General features: G+C 42.7%; 1 protein-coding gene and 1 non-coding gene across 2 annotated transcripts in view; one reads left to right on the top strand and one right to left on the bottom strand.

Annotated features, from left to right (window-relative positions):
• Positions 1-6,849, bottom strand: part of LOC123516056 — a 170,199-nt gene extending 163,350 nt beyond the window's left edge. Inside the window, exon 1 of the mRNA XM_045275075.1 lies at positions 6,783-6,849. The gene's annotated coding sequence lies outside the window, so the exon portion shown is untranslated. The remainder of the gene's footprint in view (positions 1-6,782) is intronic.
• Trnap-ugg lies at positions 5,632-5,703 on the top strand. The gene has a single exon. It is a non-coding gene; the product is annotated as a tRNA-Pro (tRNA).
• Positions 6,850-18,658: the final 11,809 nt, after the last annotated feature.

The following is an 18,658-nucleotide window of genomic DNA, read 5'->3' as shown; positions in this document are numbered from 1 at the left end:
TATCAGTCACTTTACAGCTTTTCATTCCCTACTCACTGGATTGTATATGCTCTCTCTCTCTCTCTCTCTCTCTCTCTCTCTCTCTCTCTCTCTCTCTCTCTCTCTCTCTCTCTCTCTCTTCCTTCATTACGCTTAATTTCACAAGTAAGTCTAATCGCCCGACCATTTATTTGGCACCTTGACACGAATATCTGTTTTTCTTCACTTATTCTCACATAAATTCCTCCTTACGTCACTGAACATGGAATAAAAAGAATATTACATGTCTAACTTATCACATACACATACACACAAAACTCCTTTTCATATATGTCATAAAGAAAAGAAGAGAGAGAGAGAGAGAGAGAGAGAGAGAGAGAGAGAGAGAGAGAGAGAGAGAGAGAGAGAGAGAGAGAGAGAGAGAGAGAGAGAGAGAGAGAGAGAGAGAGAGAGAGAGAGAGAGAGAGAGAGTATATATTTTTCTTTTTATTGTCTTATTTTTATTTTCCCGCTCAAAAACTAATTACGCAAACGAAGAAAATGAAGAGAGAGAGAGAGAGAGAGAGAGAGAGAGAGAGAGAGAGAGAGAGAGAGAGAGAGAGAGAGAGAGAGAGAGAGAGAGAGAGAGAGAGAGAGAGAGAGAGAGAGAGAGAGAGAGAGAGAGAGAGAGAGAGAGAGAGAGAGAGATAGAGAGAGAGAGCAGTGAGTCTAACCAAGTCATCATCTCAACTAATCAGTAGAAGGTTCAGGGCAATCCCTCATAATATTGCCACTAAAAACATAAAAAATAGTACAATGAAATTTAATGAAGCATCGTGTGTGTGTGTGTGTGTGTGTGTGTGTGTGTGTGTGTGTGTGTGTGTGTGTGTGTGTGTGTGTGTGTGTGTGTGTGTGTGTGTGTGTGTGTGTGTGTGTGTGTGTGTGTGTGTGTGTGTGTGTGTGTGTGTGTGTGTGCGAGCACGTTCAACCACCTCGGAGGCACTAAAGCAGCTAGACCAGAGTCCATATTCATACAGTTTTCATGAGAGAGAGAGAGAGAGAGAGAGAGAGAGAGAGAGAGAGAGAGAGAGAGAGAGAGAGAGAGAGAGAGAGAGAGAGAGAGAGAGAGAGAGAGAGAGAGAGAGAACGCACGAGGCAAAGTAATTTTCGAAGCAAATTCTTGTTTCTCCTGCTTACTCAACCGTGCGCTCGTTTTCTTTTGCGCTGAACTAAAGGAAAAAATAGAAAAGAAAAAGGAAAGAAAATGCAGGAAGAGCCTGGTTTTGCCTTAATGTGGTCTTGAGCGCCACAGCGGGAACACAACACGACACAGGGCATCCAGGAGCATACCAGTAGTAGTAGTAGTAGTAGTAGTAGTAGTAGTAGTAGTAGTAGTAGTAGTAGTAGTAGTAGTAGTAGTAGTAGTAGTTGTTGTTGTTGTTGTTGTTGTTGTTGTTGTTGTTGTTGTTGTTGTTGTTACTGCTGCTGTTGCAAAAAAACAACTGAGGGAAGAGAATCAGGAAGAAAAGTAGGAAGATATAGTGGTGACGTTGTTAGCAGAGATAAATGAAGAGGAGGAGGAGGAGGAGGAGGAGGAGGAGGAGGAGGAGGAGGAGGAGGAGGAGGAGGAGGAGGAGGAGGAGGAGGAGGAGGAGGAGGAGGAGAAGAGGAGGAGGAGGGATAAAAAAAAAAGCCAAGTAGCAACAGACCTTGTAACTACTTATAATTCGTAATAGAGGAAAGAGACGGGATAGCGCAGGAGATGTACTCACCACTCTCTCCAGCTTTCACTGACATGGAAAATAGCTGGGAAAAGTACCATGCAGTATGGAAAAACCGACACGGAATTTTCACAGGAAAGTATGAAAGAAAATTGTACGATTCACCCTACGATGAACTCTATATGTCTATCTATCTGAAATTTGACACATATTGAAAGTAAAAATCGGTGTGTAGAAAACAAGTTATTTCAAAATGCAAGAGTTATAATTAGGAGTCATAATCATAAAAAGAAAAAGAAAACGAGGAAAAATAAATGACAATACCAAAGTATAAATCAACAAAAGGAAGGGAAAAATATAACAGATAAATAAACAGACAAATACAGTGATAAAAAGACGAGTAAAAAAACACACAGAAAAAGGGGGGGGAAGAAAAAGCAAGTTGATACGATGAATTGTTAAGAAGGGAAAATGTACGGCGGCGGATAAGAGGCAGCAGCGTGTCAAAGAGGATGAGAGGCGACAGGTGAGGGAAGGGGAAGGAGGGGAGGAGAGAGAGAGAGAGAATGAGAGAGAGAGAGAGAGAGAGAGAGAGAGAGAGAGAGAGAGAGAGAGAGAGAGAGAGAGAGAGAGAGAGAGAGAGAGAGAGAGAGAGAGAGAGAGAGAGAGAGAGAGAGACTGGGGGGTAAGGAAGAATGTTACATCACACATTAATTATTAAATATTACTTTACATAACCACAAACACTCTATTTTTCCTGGCAAAGAAAGAGAGCAAGAGAACAAAAATACTAACACAAAAAAGTCAATATAAAGAAGACAAGCAAAATAAAAAAAAGTGGAACAAAGTAAAAAATAAAAATACATAAAAAAAAGCGACATTCAAACAACTTTTTTTTGTTTATTTATACCATGTGGGCTTTTCACGGGAGTTTCTGGGCTAAAAGGGATACTTTTGGGGTACCTCCTGTCTCAAAGCCCACCCCCTAGGAAACCGTTGCCCCGAGTGAGGAAGCCCAACCTATACACTTGGACCGTGGACAGGATTCGAACCCGTGCGCTTGGAGACCCCGCGGACCCCAAAGCACGCATGGTTCCACTGTACCCGAAACAGAAAGCATGAAGGATAAGATGAAAAAAAAATAAAACAAAATAAACACACATGACGTTCTTGGCAAATGAAACAAGAAATCAAACTTGAAAAATGAAATATATAAACAAGAAATAAAAAAAAAAAAACTAAAAGAAAAACAACACTTAAAAGAGGCATGTCTTGAACTTGGAACACGACACAGAAATCCTCGAGGAGGGAGGAGGAAAGACACGCTGACGAAGAAGGAAGCAAATAATGAAACGAAACACGACAACCAGGGGAAGGAGACGAAGGAAGGTCAAATATGCTAGGTGGTGGTGGTGGTGTGGTGGTGGTGGTGGTGGTGGTAACAGGTAAGATGAAGGAAGAAGGAAAGGAAGGAAGGAAGGAAGGAAGGAAGGAAGGAAGGAAGGAAGGAAGGAAGGTGCGGGGATAAACAAGGAAAGCACTATTTGGGTTAATGGGTGAAAGAGGTGCGTAGAGTAAAAAGAAGGAAAAAAAAAGCAAAGTAGAACAAGACAGGTAGATGAGGAGGGAGGAGTAAGTGATAAGGCGAAGGAAGGAGGAAGGAAGGGGTGTAGAAATAGAGGTAAGGTAGGAGAGTACTATAAAGGTTGATGGGATGGAGGAACAGTAGATAAGAAAAGGAGGAAGGAAAAAAAAAAGCATGGAGAGAGTGAGGAAAGGGGGAGAAAGTACTGCAGAGGTAAACAGGGAGATGTGAGCCCGGGATAAGATGTACGGAGGAAGGAAGCAATAAAGAAAAGAAGGAAGAAAATACTGTTTTAGCAGGGGATGAAGGAGAGGAAATAACAAAGACGAATGAAACAGGGAGAGAAGAAGGAGGGCATAAAAGAAAGAATGAAAGAAGGAAGGAATGAAGGAAGAAAAAAAAAAGAACGAATGAAAGTATAAAGAAAGGAATAAAAAAAAGGAAAGAAAGCATAATTCTACTAAAAATCAAGATGAACCAAATAACTGAGACGTAAGAAGCAGTAAAAGACGGCATAAGCAAAGAGTGGAAGGAAGAAGAAGGGAGATGATCAAACGTATCTGTAGACAAGACGTGGCATCTAACGATCTTCAATAAATACGCCTCGAGACACAGGTGAACGTCCCCTACCTGTCAGCCACTCCATTCGCATCCCTAATCCCTCTCTCTCCAGTGGTACTTAATTTTTTCTCAATCCTCCTCCTCCTCCTCCTCCTCTGCTGTCTAAGATGTTGAAGTATAGAGCAGGTCTCCGGCGCAGCGGTTCAAGGCACATCCTGCTGGTCGCTGTTCAGAATGTGCCTTTGTTTTATGGAGGTAACCCACATACACACACGCTCTCTCTCTCTCTCTCTCTCTCTCTCTCTCTCTCTCTCTCTCTCTCTCTCTCTCTCTCTCTCTCTCTCTCTCTCTCACATCATACACGCCTACAAACCTCCGTACACACGCCCGAAATTGCCTTTTGAATTTTTTAAGAGTAAATTTTAAACCATCAAAACGCGGCGGGTTAATGGAGAGAAGTGCAGTGAAAGTGAGAGGAGAAAGAAAGAGGGAGAGAGGAAAGGCTACTGGTCCTCTTATATGGCCCCTGTTCCTCTTCTCTTGGGAGGGGATGAAGGGATAGAGAGAAATACGAAGCAGAGATGAAAAGTAAAGAGAGAGAGAGGGAGAAGAAAAGATGGAGGAGGTTGGAAATACACTGTTGAGGGAGTGTGAGAATAGAAGGAGGGAAGGAGGAAGGTTTAAGGGTGAAGAGTCAAGTTGACCTTGTTTATCAGGGGTGAGGTCATCAAGGGTCATTACAGAGTCATTAAGAAGTCATTACAACTCCCCTCTGAGCCGCGGGGAAGCAGGAGGCGGGGAAGGGAAGGAGGTGGGGAGGAAGGGGCCAGGAGGAGTAAGGAGCGGGAGGGAACGTGGTCATCTTGCTGTTTGATGACAATTTACAGAGACAGTTCATTTTAGGGAAACATCAAATGAAAAGAAAGTACTTGAAAAATATTAGTCTTTTGTCATCTCCTTTTTGATCTCCTTCATTTTACAGAAGCCTGTGTTTGACTCAAATGGATCTTCAACATCAGTGAAAATATTTTGGAAACAGAAGGAACATTCACATCTTGAGTAAGCAAACATTTTAAAAGGCAGATGTTTTTACTAAACCTTCCTCTTCTTCAGAGCGAGTGTATTATGTATTCTGGACTGAGACTAACCAAAAATATAATACATTTTTCCTCTACAAGGACGAACTGTTAGGCAACACTGGCCTATGAATATATATATACTGTATTTCTCTCTCTCTCTCTCTCTCTCTCTCTCTTGCTGGCTATCTCCTTTACTAAAATTATTTCGCTTTACAGGAAACATGGAGTTCTAACTTTTTTCCAGCTGGCTTGTTTGCCGGAAGGAGGGTTGGTGGGGAGGAGCCGCGCTCTAGCTTTTAATTCTACACGAAGAAGAGATTACCTTCAACACAATACACAAGATACCCTCACTACAAGTCCTAAGGTTTTCTGGTATATTTTCCTTCCCTATGTATTTCTCTCCTCCTTCTCCTAGCAATGCGTTGTAGTAGCAGTGGTGATGGTTCTTATCTTTTCCTGTGAAATATACCCCAAACAGTTTCTCCTTTCTGTTTCTTGTTTCTTCCTTCTACAGTTGGAGAAAATGGTGGGTGGGGAAGAGCCTTCGTCTATGATATCTTACTTCTCTCATTGTATGTTATGTAATGTAGAGAACAAAAACAACCCTGCAAGGATCAAGTAAGTTTTTGCTTTTTCTTCCTTCTCTTCCTCCTACTCCTCTTTCTTCCCCATCTAATTCCTCTCCTTTACTGTTGCTATAATGGTCAGCGGCTCACCACCACACATCGGCCTGTTGGTCTAGGGGTATGATTCCTGCTTTGGGTGCAGGAGGTCCCGGGTTCAAATCCCGGACAGGCCCACATCTTTTACAGGCCTTTCCACTAATTCCTCGGTGGCATCCAGGAGACGAAAAACCAAAACATTATCATTATGTCGTTGGTGACAATCAACGTCTACCCACTGATTCTATTTTTCATATTTCATCAATCTATCTACCTATTTATTTTTACCTATTAGTCATATTCTTTATATGTAAATGAAGTTACTGTTCGGTATTGGTACAAAGGAATGATTCATTCAAATAGGATGATAAGGAAGACTGACCCTTCTCAATTAGTATTCCTAAAAGAAAATGCCACGTGCTGACACAAGCATGGTACAATTAACAGGTCTTGATTGGTTAGGTAACACGTTTTAGAAATCTGGTACTCCATATATGTGCCTCTCCTCTCCATCACAGTTTGTATCTTCCTTCTTAATGTTGTTGTTGTTTATGTTGTTTATGTTTATGTCGTCCTCGTCGTCGTTGTTGTTGTCTTCTTCTTCTTCTTCTTCTTCTTCTTCTTCTTCTTCTTCTTCTTCTTCTTCTTCTTCTTCTTCTTCCTCCTCCTCTTCTTCTTCTTCTTCTTCTTCTCCTCCTCCTCCTCCTCCTCCTCCTCCTCCTCCTCCTCCTCCTCCTCCTCCTCCTCCTCCTCCTCCTCCTCCTCCTCCTCCTCCTCCTCCTCCTCCTCCTCCTCCTCCTACTCTTTATCACAGCACAGGATTACGACTGAGGGGAAAAGAAGAAAAACTTGAAGGAAAGGGAAGTGATTGATTGCTTAATCAAAACCGTGTCAGAAGCGTCGGAACAACCGAGTCAAGAAGAAAAAATGCCCTGAACACGTATAAGATTTGGGATGAAAACGAAATGAAGGAAAAAATACATATGTAACTTGAGAGGGAAAAATATCGCTGCCACAAAAGTTATGTGTGGCAGCACCATACACAAAATATTTGGCAATTCTCGCTAACAGAAACCTAACCCTTCTTCAGTCGCTTCATTAAGGTTTGGACATATTTTCCCTCCAGTGTCATCATCAGCAGTATAACAACCACACCCTTCAAGAACAGATTAGGAATAGACAAGCACTTTGGCCCAGTGGATAGGCGCTCACTTACCTTGTTTCCCCATATGATCTAAGGTAGAGTGCTGACAGCGTCCTGACTCCGGACACCACAGTCTTCCCTGCCTTGAAAATGAGAAGGAAAGGCTAATGAATCGTACAAGTTTAAATATAATACTTATCTCCTACTAAATGTCCCTTAACTAATTACCTAAATTTGCCACAAATCTACACTGGAAAGGTTAATTAGCTGTGCCTCTTCCCAGAATACCAGCAAAGGATGCTTTGATATTATTGATCTGACTGGGATGAACAGCACAGAGAACAGCGGCATTAGCCTGTTCATGCATGGCAAGGTGTTAGGTGGGTATCACACGGGCACTTTTCTCTGCGATATCGTGTCATGCGACATCATTTTCGATGAGATGTCGCAGAAGAACTGAGCTTTCGCTCGATGCGGCGTCCACGGAAACTATCGAAAACTCTCGCGGATTTCCTGCGATTAGGAGAAAGTCGTTGAAAGTCTAAAGTGAATATGTTATATTAAACATTATACTGTAGTATATTACAATTAATTGGTGTTACGTATCACTACGTGATTATGAAAAATTTACCCTTCATCTTAACTATTAAATGTGATCATGGAACATTAATTTGATTTCGTGGTTTGTTTACATTCTCCTTTCGCCTACCACGGTCCACGGCGCGTGACGGCAGTACCGTCTCGAATCACACCAAGATGATCATCGGCCGCTGCATTATCACCTATTATGACTCTACTTACATGGGAAAGACACCTTGATTGACTTGGTTCTGGACAGCCAACAGTGTGGAACACCTCGCATCCCAATTTTACTTCCTCATCTAAAAACAGCAACCTGGCTACTTTCTTCTTTTCTAGCTAACCTCCTCCTCCTCTGTTGCCTGACTCATTCTTCTTCTTGCAAAGCGAGTACACAGACCTCCACTGCTAAAATATAAGTTAATGGCATCCACACTTGATGATTTCGCTTCTGCCGTGTTTGTTTTGTTTGTTGTCTTGCTGCAGAGCGTGGCGTTGTTGTTGTCTTTCTTGAGATGCCATCTGCTATTATTTCCCGCGACGTCCCGTCGAACATGCTGTCACATGACGCGATTTCGCAGGAAAAGAGCGACCGTATGGTACTGGCTTTAGTCCTGCTCACTTAGGAATGACCAAGTAAATTTCTTTCTCAAACTATTGCCAACCAAGAAGCGCAGGAAGGAGCTTCGAGATGTGATCAAGCTTCAAATGAAAGAACAATGTATATAGTGATAGTGTGAGTGGCACAAACAACATACGATTTACTCTACAGACAAACTCTATCCACATAACAATTAACTATCCCTCGATAATCTCTCTCATCAGTAGTTTGTGGCTGAGTGTGCGGTCATAACGAGCAATGTATGGCTTTCCTGCAGCTGCATCAATATGAGAGGGAAATCACTATTGGTTATTGAGAGGAAATTAGAGTTTTCTGTATCAACAAAATATTTGGCGAAAACATAAAAAATACATTAATTCTCGTGTTTTTAATCGTAGCGATAGTGTTGATCTACACGATCGGCTGTGATTAACAATGATTTTGATTCAAGTCATTATTCTCAGCAGTCCGTTAGTACGGCCGGATTGGCTCTCTCTTTGTTTGATTATAATGATACATTATCATTACATCTGCATTGCTACAAATCATAATGACTATATACTCGTATTATCACATATTGCTTATATGATAATGAAAAGTTCCTTGCGAAAGTGCAAAGTCTCTTCTGAGCCTGGAACCAGAAGCCATGGCATGCCTGGCCAACGCCTGGAGCTGACCTTACCAGGAAGGAGAACAGTGAGACGCGGCGAAGCGTGGAGCAGGGCAGGGGAAGGAAAGGGAGAGGGAATACTGCTATCTCCAGAGGTGCGCAAATCCAGACCAAGAACGCGCCAACGCACTCCCTCAGTGAATAGAAACAGCCACACACACACACACACACACACACACACACACACACACACACACACACACACACACACACACACACACACACACCGTCTCAAGGGCCCAACGTCCCAGAGCATCGCTTTGTGAACACCAAGCCAAGAGCAAAGGCTAAGAGGAGGCACGAGAGAGCCCGGGATGGGAAGAGCAAGGGCTGGGGAGGACAGGGAACTACCGAGGCATCTCAGACACACCATGGCTTGCCAAGAGGGCATCACTAATTTGAGTCCGCAAAAATAACTGTCATTAAAAGCCAGAAAAATCCTGGGGCAAAACTGCAGCTCGAAGTGTAAACAAAGCGTCTAGAAAAAATTAACAGTAGTCAAATATACACGCATATTCCAACTGTTTACAATTTACATAACAGAAGCATCTCCGCTATGTAAGCAAAGATCACGTGACCAGAATACCTCGCTGAATATAATCTGACGACGGAAACGAAAAGGGGAAAAGAGAGAGAGAGAGAGAGAGAGAGAGAGAGAGAGAGAGAGAGAGAGAGAGAGAGAGAGAGAGAGAGAGAGAGAGAGAGAGAGAGAGAGAGAGAGAGAGAGAGAGAGAGAGAGAGAGAGAGAGCACAGTTTAGTAAGTCAGTAAAAAAGGAACATGAAGGGAGGAGGGAGCAGCGCAGGATGATTACCAACTAAAGACCACCAAGAAAAATGTTGCTTCAGAAGGAACACAAACGTCCAAACGATGGCCTCGGGTATACATGGACGGAAAGAAATGAATAACAATGCGGACCTTTCAGAAAACGTAGCGGATGCATTTTTCTGGCTCTTATTTCTTACTTATTCTTGGTTTCATCGTCTTTTCCATAGTATTTTCTTCTTGTACTATTTTCCCCTTGACTTTATTTTCTACTCTTTCCTCTCCTCATTTTCCTCTTTCTACTCTGTGTGTTCCTTTTTCATTCTTCTCATCATCGCTCTTTTTTTTCGCCCTTCTAGTTTCTTTTCATTTCTTTCCACTCAGATTTGTGTCGTCCTGGTCAGTCACCACCACCACCACCACCACCACTTATACCTCTTCATAAGGCTTCTGATTTGCTGTTCCTTACTTCCACTATTGTATTTGTAGCTCTAGGTCAGGTCTGTTTTTCTGATGTAGCTCTATACTTCTACTACTACTCTTACTACTCTTACTACTATTACTACTACTACTACTACTACTACTACTACTACTACTACTACTACTACTACTACTACTACTACTACTACTACTACTACTACTACTACTACTACTACTACTATTACTCAATATGAAGTTTACCTGAGCGTGGGTGGATAAGATAAGGCCAGACCGTTCGAGAAGGTCAAGGAAAGGGGTTACGAGATGTCAAGGTTCACATGTATGTATAATGGTTGCTACATCTGCCACGATGTGTGGCATATTTAATAACGAAACATCGGAAATAAAACTAAATATCTTCCAGGAATGAGTGTGGACAACCCTCTTTAAGCGACATACAGTTTGCATGGGTTTATTTAGATTCAGAATTTTGTTTGTCTTTGTTCAGTCGATCCACGACGGACTATTTCTCGGTAAATTTGTAAAAAACGTTGAATAAATGCTTGGACGAAAAGAAGAGGAGATAGTGTTCTTTTTCTTCCTCCCTCTCGCTAAATACACAAACAGACGACCACTGAGTAGGTAACGAGGTTCAATAAGTGGAAATAAATGTATTCTAACACCTTTTAGTGATGCAAAGTAAATAATCTGGAAGCATATCTCTGGAAATGTATATATCGGTATTTCTTAGGAAGATATATTGTACATGTATGAAACGAAGGAATCTCCATGTTTTCAAAAAAATATAGCAGGTTATGTAGATGAATAAAGAATGATAGCTGGCACAGCAACACAGTTCTGGTGGAGAAAGAAAAGTGGGAGGAAATGCTGAAGTCGTTTAAATTTTGCCCAAGGCATGACGGAAAAAAAATGGACGGTAAATCATATATCGAGAAAACACATTCTTAGTAAGGCCAAGGTTGTGATACATGTTTGAGGCGTCACACAAAAACATTCTCTCTCTCTCTCTCTCTCTCTCTCTCTCTCTCTCTCTCTCTCTCTCTCTCTCACACACACACACACACACACACACACACACACACACACACACACACTTTCCGAAGACTGTTTTGAACCTAATCACCCTTTAATGAGGAAAGGTAAGTACACTCCAGTGAAAATGTTCCCAGGTTGTGTGCAGCGTCTGATTTCAGTGAGTCTGGCGTGGGGAAACAAACAGCTTTGATTTTTTTTTAGAGAAGCAAAGGTTAAAAGAAAGAATACTAAACATTAAAGGAAACTTCGAATACAAAAAAATCTGATTTTCTTGTAATAATTTGTATCGCGCACGAAGAATATTTTACCTATATTTACTCTCAACCTACATGAAAAATGGTTCTCTCATTTTTAAATGAAATATTTACGAGATTCGTAAAATATATACAATGTAAACCCGGGTATTACAACAAGCTGTACCAGTCTACGAAAAAGAACACTATAAAATTTAAAGTGCTCTTGGACTTCTATAAAGGCAACTTACCCAACAACACAAGTCGATGTATAAATCAACTAGTATTTGAGTATGTTTAATAGGCTGTTAGACAAGTCCAGCTTTCACTCTTTCCTCTAACAACACTATCGTTAAGCAGTACTATTAGCGGTGCCATAAATACTCGCACTTTAAGCGGCAGGCGCCACTGGTCCCGCAGCGGCAGCTCTTGTTTACAGCTGTGGCGGCGGGCGGCGCTGCGACATTACCAAACCTACATTTGTTACCTAACTTAGCGTGAGCCGTAACACTTGCTTTGAGCTTTTCGGCCACTTATAGCGAGTTTATGCCACCTGTAGCTGGATGTATATGTTCCCTACATTTGTCTTCTTTTCATTAAAAAGATAAAATAAAAAAACTGAAAAGGATATATAGTAAATTGTATCTTTGTAACACACCGAGACAATACAGACGTGTATATTGACTAAGAAACTCCACAGAACATGAATTTACATTTTTCTTTCCACTGTACAAATTTATCTAACATTTATTTATATGCCACGATGGGTCTACGTCCGCATTCCTTATTGAAGGAGAGAGAGAGAGAGAGAGAGAGAGAGAGAGAGAGAGAGAGAGAGAGAGAGAGAGAGAGAGAGAGAGAGAGAGAGAGAGAGAGAGAGAGAGAGAGAGAGAGAGAGAGAGAGAGAGAGAGAGAGAGAGAGAGAGAGAGAGAGAGAGAGAGAGAGAGAGAGAGTGTGAGGAGGGTTCCATATACATGCTTTACTTAATACAACGCATAACTTGATATAAACTAAACTCGCTTAATATCAACCCATTCACACGGTTTATTTCCCATGATGAGCTGTACTGAAACCATCACCACCACCACCACCTCTCACAGCTCGCATCTTGCATAACAGTGATGCACGGGAGGAGGAAACTTACATAACCTTAATAACCTGCAATTTGCATCTCATTCTTTACACACAGTGATGCCAATTGTGTTTGCATTAGAGTTATGGTCGTGTTCATTGTCTCTCCCTTTTCTGGAACATCTCCTCTTCTAAATTTACGAGAGACTTTATAGTTATGGTGTGTGTGTGTGTGTGTGTGTGTGTGTGTGTGTGTGTGTGTGTGTGTGTGTGTGTGTGTGTGTGTGTGTGTGTGTGTGTGTGTGTGTGTGTGTGTGTGCCTTATTTTTTTCAATTTTAGCAAAGTGGCGCTTTGTCCTCAGTTGTATTTATGTATCAGTAACCTATACCTGCTGCAAATGTATCGAAATCACGTCATACTATTCCTTTCTTTACTACTCACAGAGAAACTCTGCCTCTCAAAAATACAAGATATGTGTCATCTATAATTGAAAGGCTAACTTCATTTCTTCTTAAGTTATGGAAAACCAAACATGAAATCCTATATTAGACTGTCTGATTAGTTGTATTTATATTACGCCTTTCAATCAATCAATCAATCAATCAATCAATCAATCAATCAGTCAGTCAGTCAGCCAATTAATCTGTCAGCATTAAAATTACTCCATTCCATACTCTCCTAATAGTAATTTCCTGCCTTCATGTAAAAACCCTCCTGCAGTCAATTTGAAATGCGTGCGCTTGTCATGAGAAAATAAATCACACTCTTCACAAATTCCATCTTCTTGAGGACGGAGGAGTCTTGGCTGACTTGGTGTGTTCTGCGTCACTGATTCACCCGGCAACACCTTCCTGCTGTGTTGCTGGGCGTCAAAATGGAGCCGTGAACAAGAGAGGAGGGTCTTGAGGTACCTGGTGATATAGTCGTACATAAGAGCATCTCGCTAATCGGCTCTCCATGAAGTCACTTTACGCTAAGCGGCCTGAGTAGCTCCTCTCACGACCTTATGGTTCAGGATTTGATTCTCCAATATAGCGTTCAGAACCCTTTCAGTGCTCTTAAAGTTCGTTGTCGTCTATCATCTGAGTAATCTTAAATTCTACTGAAAAAAAAAACGAGGCTGAAATATTGGGTATATTCCATCACTTCCTTCGTAATTAGTGTTAAAAATCTATAATTACAACATGTCTTATCAATCTAAAGGAAATTTCTATGTGAAAGGATTTACCTTTACAATTTCTCACATCTTTTCCCATTAGTTGATGACATTTCTTCTGCCGGAGCGATGCAAGGATGGATAAGCATGGTAAATGAGACACACAATGTGGCTTGCTCCATGCACTCCATCAGAGGAGAGCAGGTTGATTCTAATGATAGACTAGTAAACAAACACATACCGGTAAAAAAGTCTCATATTACACACACAGAATGTATTTTTCTTTTTATGTCCTGGCCTATAGCGCCTGTAGGTCTACTTGAAGAGTATAAGAAGCGCTGTTCAATTTCCATCCATTAGTGATGCCGGCAGTTTTATTCATAGTGGTACCCATAATAGGGAGCTATATCATCACCCAAGCGCATCTTTGGTGTAAGGCAATTACACCTCCACTTAGAACCTGGATACCATGGTGACATGTAGGTAACTTTAAACCACTCGACAAATTACATAGTTTCAAGACGGTACGTGGTGGGATTCAGGTCCTGTACACACCACTCACCACCAGACTCTATGCAAGGAGCCCTTATCACCCCTTAAAGGCCCCTCACGGCATCATCTGATGGACGGTAGACACGGCACCCTGCTTAAGGCGACGCCTTGCCTAGTATGAGGCGCTGCAAGTTGACAACAATCAGTGAGCTTGAAGCCGCGAAGGAAAATGAGTCCACGCTAACAATGGGATTCCACGACAGGTTGCGATTCCAGTGTCCACGGTACAGATGTGTTTGTTGAGGATAACGATCCGTTTATCGAGGCTAACGGTGCGGCGATGGCGATGGCGAAACGATCCAAAGTATTATTACCTACACAGGTACTGGGACGAAACTTTTACCCAGAAAGGGTCAACCCCAGTCCCGTGGTTATGAGAGCAGTGACGATGCAACCTTGCAATGCCTCACACAGGTCGCCATGAGCAATGACCCGCCACACACCACTCCCCAAACGCTGTCATGAAGTGAGTCCTTTTACCTAACCTAACCTAACCTAACCTAACCTAACCTAACCTAACCTAACCTAACCTAACGTAAAGGACCACTGGTACTGTCAGCTCATGGCAAGCGTGCCCTCGTTCATGGCGAGGAGTCTTAAGGCTCACCTCTAGAGCCAAGACACAACACAGCTCTGTGGCAAGGTCCAACAACACTACCACTGTATTCCGTGAATATAAAATCGTCGATGGTAAATGAAAAATAGCTTTGGTGTGAAAGTGTGCAAGAGTTAGCTGATTAATGAAACAAGGTGAGGCAGCTTTGCTCCGGAGTATTTAGTGTACTTTGCATGTTGCTGCCTTGAATGTGTACGTGTTTGTAGGTAACTGGATAGAAACAGTAGACCAATGGTAGTTGTGTAGCTATTGGGGAACTTTTGAAAATTAGTTAAGCTTCTGGATAGAGTGGATGAGTGCACACAGGTTTGCGTGTCTTATACATAAACTGCCACTTGTAAACATAAATTTTTCTATTTCATGCTCTTAGAAAAAGCAAACTTAGTTTTCTTTATTTCCCTGATCACAATGACGTGTAAATATCAATGTTTCAATCATAAGGAAACACTAGGAGAGGACCCAAACTCCCGTTGAAGTTGCCAGATTCAACAGATATCGTAATATTTCACAGAAAAGATGGTCAACTGCATATCGTATATTTTTGGATATTCTTTTGTCACATAAGGAGATATCAAGATAGGTAAAGTATTTCTAAACATGTATCTACGACAAAAACGCTATAATAGTAGAGTTAGGTTATAACTATGCATTGTGTTTTTTTATATACCATCTTGCTCTATTCCTGGGACAAAGATTACTTCTTCCTCAATTGATAGCTCGAAGTTAGTATGATATTTTCTTTCCTTCTAGGTTAGTAAGTAGACTACAAGACACCATGAACCTATGAAGCCCCGTAAATGAGATTATTTTCATAACTTAGAAATCAAAGTCTGATAATGAGATTGTCTATTGCCAACCAAACCGTTCTGCATAGACGTCTTCAGCGTCATAGAGACCTAATGATGTTAGCTCATGGACAGTGGCCATCCTGACAGCGCGAAACCACAGGGGGTTCATAAGAAGATTTCCAGGGGTACTTAGATAGCTGATCTAATAAAATCCTTTGCAGTGCCATTGCATATTGAGTTCCATGTTCCATGTGACAATACTGGGGGTACTGGTAGATGGTCTTATAACTCAGGGGGTTCTTAACGATAAAAAGGTTGAGAACCCCTGCTCTAGAGACAAGACACAACACAGCTCTGTGGCAAGGTCCAACAACACTACCACTGTATTCCGTGTATAATGTGTAAGTGACGACAGAAAGAAAGGAAGAAAGAGGACTAGGAAAGTTCTTCTCTATATGATGCCCTACAAAAGACACAGAAAATACGGACAATAATGGTGATAATAATTTTCAAATAATAACAATACAAAAATAATGGTAATAGTAAAAATAGAAATAGCAAAAACAATAATGATAATAATACTTCCAGCGAAGGATAAAGCAGTGAGGAATTTCTGCTCGAGGCAAGTCTGTGTGAGATGGGCTGGAACAGACAGGCAGCTGACGTATGAGTGGAGGAAGCTGGGAAGGCGTTTGTCCTGCGGTGGAATCATAGAAGCTGGTGACGATTCTCGGAAAAGCTTCGAACGCATTGTGGCATCTAAAGTAGCATCTTCCCAGCCTTAATGTAGCTGTTCGATACCCGAGATGCACTACAAAATAAAAAATTCACGCTTCTTTTTTTTTTTTCTTATACTCTGTCAAGGCTTTCGTAAGTCAAGGCGCTACACAGGGAGAAAAGAAAGGGTGATGATACATGGGAAGAGGCGGGGCATGGTGAAAGGAATAGAGGGAGAGAGGATGATATAAAAAAACGGGAGATTTTAGAAGGGACAAATGAGGGAGAGAATTCCACACATACACTCACAAAAAAAAAAAAAAGAAAAGAAAAGAAGGGATAGAGTAAGATGGGAGGCGAAGGGAGATGAGAGCGTCGCGTGCTGCAGTAAACAAACACAATGCCACGATGAATGATGCCCACGATCCGCCTTCTTGGGTGGGAGAAGGAGGGCGGGACGGTAGGATCTCTCTCCGTCCTTTCCCTCGCCTTGCTGCGTCACGTGGTGGGTGGGGATGGGGAGTGACGCAAGGTGACACGATGCAAATAACACAGGGAGAGGAAGCTACAGGATTACACTCAATCTAACTAACAATAAATAAATAAAGAAATGAAAAGTGAAAAAAATGAATACAAAAATAAACAAATAAATGGATAAAATAAACTAACGAGAAAATTAATGTAATAACAATTAAAAGATGAAATAGCTCTCTCTCTCTCTCTCTCTCTCTCTCTCTCTCTCTCTCTCTCTCTCTCTCTCTCTCTCTCTCTCTCTCTCTCTGTCATATCCCTTTTCCTCTCCCTTATCTAACTTTTGTCTTCTCCAGGCTACAATTTTTCCCGCCTCTCACAACACTATCGATGACACGCTTTCATTCGACCGACCGTGAAAATTTTCCTCTTCCTCCTTCACTTCCATCTCAGCCTTCTTTTTTTTCCCCCTTCTGGTCCTCTCTTGCAATCGTAATGTCAAAGTACACCAAGAAAGATATGAACCATCTATTTTCGCCTCCTCCTCCTCCTCCTCCTCCTCCTCGTCGTCGTCGTACTCTGCTCCTCATCACCTCCGTCCTGTCATACTTGAAGCGTTGATGAGAAAGAAAAACTGATGACCTTGAACGAAATGGCGACGCGCTGCTGCCACTGAAGAGAGAGAGACAAGTGAGGAGTCCCAGAGGTTGCTGTTGAGGAGGAGGAGGAGGAGGAGGAGGAGGAGGAGGAGGAGGAGGAGGAGGAGGAGGAGGAGGAGGAGGAGGAAGAAGAAAAAAAAGAGAATGTATAATAAAAGAAAAAAAAAATGCGAGGGTGTAGGAAAAGGAATGAGACAGCAAAGACCGAGAGAGAGAGAGAGAGAGAGAGAGAGAGAGAGAGAGAGAGAGAGAGAGAGAGAGAGAGAGAGAGAGAGAGAGAGAGAGAGAGAGAGAGAGAGAGATTCATATTTACTCAAAGGATCACCAGTCGGCTCCTTAATCGCTTGGTGGCAAAGAAGGTGAGGTAATCCAGGCTTTTCCTATTGTTAGCCGTCTTGGGAGGTGGAGGAGGAGGAGGAGGAGGAGGAGGAGGAGGAGGAGGAGGAGGAGGAAGAAGAAGGAGGGGTTGTGCGGTGGGTTCTATGGAGGAATGAACGTGGAAGAAAAGGAAAAGAAGGAAATGGAGAAGAAGGAGAAGGAGAAGGAGAAGGAGAAAGGAGAAAGGAGAAGGAGGAGAAAGAAATGGAAGAAAAGAAGAGGAAGACGAAGAGGAGACAATGTTTGGAGGGTGGGTAGGTTGATGGGGGGCTTATATGAGGCTGGAGGAGCGAGTTGCGTCAGGCTTTTAAGGGGGAACGGAAGCCTGGGATCACTTCTGGGCGTTCCAGGTGTCAGGTTAAGCGATAGAGGACGGGCGTGGAGGCGACAACTCTGTGTGTGTGTGTGTGTGTGTGTGTGTGTGTGTGTGTGTGTGTGTGTGTGTGTGTGTGTGTGTGTGTGTGTGTGTGTGTGTGTGTGTGTGTGTGTGTGTGTGTGTGTGTGTGTGTGTGTGTGTGTGTGTGTGTGTGTGTGTGTGTGTGTGAGTATTTACCAAAGGATGAAGATGAAGAAGAGGAGGAGGTGGAAGAGAAACACGAGGAGGAGGAGGAGGAGGAGGAGGAGGAGGAGGAGGAGGAGGAGGAGGAGGAGGAGGAGGAGGAGGAGGAGGAGGAGAAGGAGGAGGAGGAGGTTTGAAAGGATAATTATAAGATGTGGATAATCGTGAGAGTCTGGTGGTGACAAGAAGAGAGAAGGGAGAGATGAGAGAGGACGGGAAGGAGAGGAGGAGGAGGAGGAGGAGGAGGAGGAGGAGGAGGAGGAGGAGGAGGAGGAGGAGGAGGAGGAGGAGGAGGAGGAGGAGGAGGCGAAATAGAAGCGACTCTTGATAAAGGGAGAAGGTTGCTACTACTACTACCACCGCTACTGAGGGAGAGGGGTGCAGGGGACACGACAAAGAGAGGAGGAGAGAGAGAGGGAGTCGGGAGTAAGGGGGCGCCACGAGCGAGGTCTGTGGGTGCCATATAGGGGAAGCAGGGAGGGGAGGACAATGTATGGGAAGCGGTGAGAGGGGAAGCGTCGGTAAGTTACTGTACAGTGTGTTAGGGGAAGGAAGAGGGCTAGTGGTGGTGGTAGTGGTGGTGGTGGTGGTGGTGGTGGGAGTTTCTATGTAAGAGAGAACAAGCAGAATAGGGAGAGAGAGGGAAACATGAGAGG

This window comes from Portunus trituberculatus, chromosome 40 (genome assembly GCF_017591435.1).
Source record: "Portunus trituberculatus isolate SZX2019 chromosome 40, ASM1759143v1, whole genome shotgun sequence".
Lineage (NCBI taxonomy): Eukaryota > Metazoa > Arthropoda > Malacostraca > Decapoda > Portunidae > Portunus > Portunus trituberculatus.
This window is presented reverse-complemented; position numbering and strand designations above follow the sequence as displayed.